We start from the raw sequence: 5,569 nt of genomic DNA on the forward strand, positions 1-5,569 counted from the left end.
TTATGAAGTTATATAACAATAAAATTATAATTTCATAATAAATATTCTATTATAATTTTTTTAATCGTTAAAAATTTTATAATTTTATATTTTGTATTTTTTTTAATCAATAATAAATAAGTCAATTCATGAATTTATAAAATTAATAAATTTTTGAATTTTAACTATTCAAATATTTATAAATTTAAATTTACCTCATTCATTCAATAATTTTAAAAATTAGATTTCAGTTTGTCTGATTGAGAAAAAAATTCAAGTCAAGCAGAGTTTAGTCAATAACAACTTACATTAGTTTAGTTCATCAACAAGATCATGTCTGGTTGTTTCATAGGAATGTTTTGAGAGAAGTTAAAGCTTTTTTTTGTCGGAAGAGAAGTTATAGATAGAAGTGAATCCGTAGGAGGATCCTGACTTGGGCTCAACTCGGTCGGGAAATCGATATTTCTCCTCTGAGTCTGAGGAAAGAATTGGGAGTTAATCACGGCAGAATGGCAATTGGTGCAGCCGAAGATTCCATGTCTATGTTATTTAATTTAAATGAAAAGCCCATTGCAGCCGAACACAGCACTGCAGCATTATTATCCCTCCCAAGCCCAACTCTCCAACTGAACTTTTTATCGGAAGAAAATCCAGAACTCATCTGATCTCCGTCCTAAATTCTCAATTAATTTTTAATGATTAAATTATGTAAATCTCTCGGTGCTTCACGAGTACGAGAGGAAGGGGGAGAGCGACTTGCCGACGAAAGGACGGTGAGAAGAAGCGACGAAGAGACAAGAGAGAAGAAGACCCGTGCGCGAAGATGGGAGAGGTGGGGGGCGTTTCTGCAGGGCTTTGGTCTAGTGGTTTTTTTGTGGTTGTGGTGGGTGTTTTCTACCTTGGGCCGGTAGATTTTATTTCCGTCTTTTAAATCCACGATATCCATTTCTCTCTCGCCGGTACTGTGGTGGTTTGAATTTTCTTTTTTTAAGCTTTGTTTTGCTTTTCTTGTCATGCAGATTCTGTGGCTTTTCCTAATTGTTGTTGAATCTGGGATCGATAAAAATTTCGATCGGCTTTTGAAGTATTTAGCATTTAGGGACCGCACCGCTACGTCCAGCGAGTAATGCTCCTGTGTGCTATTGACAAGCTGAGCTCTGCCACATCCTCTTCTTATTTGGCTGGTTGGACAATTGTGTCCAATGACCTTATTTTCGTTTTATGGAATTTGCTCTTTTCTGCATGTGCTTTTTTCTTTTTCTTTTTATAGTGGTCGTGTATCTTTTGCTTGCACTCCTCTCTTTTTTTTTTTCCAAGCGATTTTCCATGGGTGTGTCAGTAGAGTTGTCGATGCGACGATGACAAGATCAGCTCTTGTTTTCTTTTTCCAGCCTTTTTTATGTCGATGCGCCGGTGGAGCTGTCGGTACGGCGGACGAGATCGATCAGCTCTTATTTTCTTTTTTCAGCCTTTTTCATGTTGGTGCGCTGGTGGAACTGTCGATACGGCGGACGAGGTCGATTTGGTGTGAGTAGTGTTTCAATTGATTGAATTTGATTATTTTTTTATTTGACTGATTTAATTATTTGTGTTTAGTTTGGTTTTGTCAATTTATTAGTTTGATATATTTTCATTAAATCAGGGCCTATTTTGCTCATCCATATATATCCCACTTAATCTTGTTAAATACAATTTACTATGCATTTGTTCAAAAAAATATTCTCAATTATAAAATTTAATCTAATGTTCACACTTTTCAGCACTCTTATTATTTTACTTTTTTTTTTCTAATTATACAAAATTTTTAAACACTAATAAGCTTTAATACTTTATATTTATTTTTAACTTTTTTTTAGTTTTTTTACTCGTTTTTTCATAAAATAAATTTATAATATTTTTTTAAATCATTCAATATTTAAAATTCAATTGACGGATTAATTTGCATTTAGCAAGTCTATTAAAAGAGTTAAGCTTATTTTCTTAAATTTTAAAAAATTTTATATTCAAAATCTAAATTTAAAATCAAGATAAAAAAAAATATTAGCATTATTTGATCTTATCCATTGAAAGTAAACATTTTAATTTTTTTTCTCTTATAATACAACTTACTATCATCATTTTATTTAATAATAATAATAATAATAATAACTATAAATACTTTTAAAAAAAAACCTTTAACTTTTATACTTTAAGAACTAAACTAATTTTCCTTAGTATTTCAAACCTGAACGTTCATACCATTTAAAATTTGAGCATTCAGTCATTAAATGTGTTGATGTCTTATATAGACATCATTACTAAATATGTCGTAATATGTTGATATTATCATCATGTCATTAATTTTTTTCTTTGTAATTTAAATATAAAAATTTAAAAGTATAAATTTTTTAATTATAAATAAAATAAAGTTTTTGTCTTTAATAAAAATATGAAACTTTTAAAATGTATGAAAAAGTTAAAAAAGGAAAGGAGAGAGAGAAATATATAGCGACACAAGAGAAAGGTTCTCTCTATTTCTCTTATTCCTAACTATCTTACTTACTTTTTTATCAAACTTTCTCGTTAAGAGAAAATAGTTGGATAAAAATACCGTGAGAGTAGTGAGAGAAAATACTAGATAAATAATCAAAATGAGATAGAAAGGTATAAAGGATGAGGGAGAAAGAGAGAATCTTTTCCTTCCTCCCTCTCTATCTCATTATCTCTCACCCTCTCACCTTTTTTGTAATTTTTTTTATATATTTTAAAATTTATAACTTAAAATTTTAATTTTAAGTTTTTACGCTTAAATATTAAAAAGAAAGATTATGATATGATAAAATATTAGTATTCCATGTTAATATATCAATATTGATGATCGCTGGATTTCTCCACCCCGGTCTGAGGCCAGACCCACGATACCAGCCCATTATCTAGAGGCCCTCAAGTCTCATACATGCATCAAGTCTGGTCCACTCAGTCTGGACACCGGACTCCCATCAATCTCCTCAATCAGGCCGGCCTAGCTCTTTGGGCCCGACAAACAAATCCTCTCTGGGTTTAGCCCATATCATATTTTCCGGTCCAGCCCGGAATCAAGAAGGAGACTTATCCATCCTTCACGTGGAACCACCCGCACGCGCGTCCGGGAGAATCAGGAGCCATTACGCATGGGGCAGCGATCTGATTTCCTCGTACGTCCATATCAATGTGACAGAGACAGGTGGCCCAATGACATACATTCTATTACACGTCACTAGCGGACAAAAGGAAATAGATAAAAGGAAAAATACTCCCCTCTAGGTCTAAGTTTTCTCAAGTTTACAGAATCCTTGTAAAACCCTATTTTTCTAGATCTTAGATCATCAATTGGCGTCGTCTGTGGGAAACGAAGGAGATCTTTTCGTCACCAGAGTTCCTAAATCCACCCATTGAGATCCACATGAAGATATGAAAGCTTATGCGAAAAGAAAGCTGGAGATTTACAATAACCCAGCTGAACAACCCAGCTGAAAAGAAAGATCCAACTAGTTCAAGAGTATCTCGATAGTTTTTTAGATAGTTTATTTTAACATTTCTTGAATTTTATTACTACTAACCTTTTCTTTGAGATCTGACGAAGTGAAACTTCAAATGATGTATATATTTATTGAAATTGTGAGGTCGGTCGTGTATATACTGTCAAGGTGAGAGGGGCAGATCGGCTATAAAATTCCAGGCTAGTAAGTTGGAGAGAAAATTAATAAATAAAAAATAAAGCAGGTTTGATAAATTAGACAGCTCTGAACAACAAATAGGCGAGGTCGGACTGCACAACAAATGATGAAAAATAGGTCAATGGAAGAACTTGAGATAAAGGTCAATGGAAAAACTAGGTCGAACTCCTCAACAAGTCAGAGGAAGAATCCGACCTGACAACCCCTAACAGGTCAGTGGAGAGGCTCAAGCTAAAGATTGGTGAAAGAGCTCGGTCTACAACAAGTCGGCCATATACCAAAATTATCAATTTTTCAAGATTGAGTTTGATGGGATTGGAGCAAAGTGACGCGCCCACACAATCCATGCAAAAGTGGTCGACGTGACTCTTGAACACTGGGAAGTAAGTACCCAAATCCTTTATAAATATTACAACAATGCCATTATAAATGATTTTCTAAAATTAACTTACCCACAATTCACTCCTACTGCAAGCAATTAATTACTACCAATCATTACAATTGGACCAATGTCAAAATCGAGAGCTTTTTGCACTGCTTTCACTGTATTAATCGTTTTGCGGTCATTATTGATTACAGAATTATAAAGTGTAAATAATACTTAAACCTTTTACAATATTTTACATGTTCCAGCATAATGTTTTATAAATTGAAAATTGAAATACAAAGTTAAGTGTCTTGCGTGACATATTATTTATTGATGAATATTATTGAATTAACAATGAGCATCCTCATTATATACGCTCTGTGCAAGCTCTTATTTTGTAGAAAAAATCCTGAATCTAGCGCAAGACCTCAGGGAAGTAGGTGACCGGGATTTCCAAGATCTCCCGGTGCCACAAACCGAACGGAGATGACGAAGCGACAGTAAGGCCACAGAGCCCGAATCTTGCGCAAAACCTCAAGGAGGTACAAGGCCGGCGGATCTCAAAGATCTTCCGGAGCAAAAACGGCAAAGATCCCGTAAGATCTCCTGGAGCAAAAAAACGGCCAGGATCCCGTAAGATCTCCTGGAGCAAAAACGGCCAGGATCCCGTAAGACCTCCTGGAGCAAAAACGGCCAGGATCCCGTAAGACCTCTTGGAGCAAAAATGGCCAGGATCCCGTAAGACCTCCTGAAGCAAAAACGGCCAGGACCCCGTAAGATCTCCTGGAGCAAAAACGGCCAGGACCCCGTAAGATCTCCTGGAGCAAAAACGGCCAGGATCCCATAAGATCTCCTGGAGCAAAAACGGCCAGGACCCCATAAGATCTCCTGGAGCAAAAACGGCCAGGATCTCATAAGATCTCCTGGAGCAAAAACGGCTGGCAAGATCCCCAAGATCTCCCGGAGCAACAAAAGACCAGGATCCCCAAAGATCTTCAGGTGTCACATGCTCACAGCAAACAGCGGTATACAATGGCAACACGCAAAAATAACTCATAAGAACATAGTTCCGACCTCACATAAAAGATTGGGGCACAGGACCATAAATAAAAAGCTAAACTCCGACCTCCCAAAGGAGCTCGAGTCATAAGGAAAAGAGACTTTGATCTCGCGCAACAGCCAAAAGCGCCAAAATGCCATGCTAACCTCAAGAGGATGTCGGAATAGAAATAAAAGAATTGGAATCCGACCTCTCAAAAGAGTTCGGATTACAAGCTAATAAGACTTCGATCTCATAAAATAGCCAGCATATAACGAAATTAAATTAAGGCGCCCCAACGCCTGTATCATGCAGCAATACGACCTACTAACGGCCAATGCAAGGCTCGCGGCGCCAAAGTGCCAAAGCACCATGCCGATCTCAAGAAAATGAGCTCGGTACTGGTAAATCCAATAGGCAATCCAAATTAAGACGAGACGAATCCTAAGCAAAATGCATACCAAAATACAGAACCAAACAAAGAATCAG

The 5,569-nt window shown here is 36.2% G+C and overlaps 1 long non-coding RNA gene across 1 annotated transcript; it reads left to right on the forward strand.

Annotated features, from left to right (window-relative positions):
- Positions 1 to 244: 244 nt before the first annotated feature.
- LOC110616516 lies at positions 245 to 1,666 on the forward strand. Its single transcript, XR_002488200.2, has 2 exons — positions 245 to 862; positions 999 to 1,666. It is a non-coding gene; the product is annotated as an uncharacterized LOC110616516 (long non-coding RNA).
- The last annotated feature ends 3,903 nt before the right edge of the window (positions 1,667 to 5,569 follow it).

The sequence above is a fragment of the Manihot esculenta genome, chromosome 6, assembly GCF_001659605.2.
Source record: "Manihot esculenta cultivar AM560-2 chromosome 6, M.esculenta_v8, whole genome shotgun sequence".
In the NCBI taxonomy this organism is placed as follows: domain Eukaryota; kingdom Viridiplantae; phylum Streptophyta; class Magnoliopsida; order Malpighiales; family Euphorbiaceae; genus Manihot; species Manihot esculenta.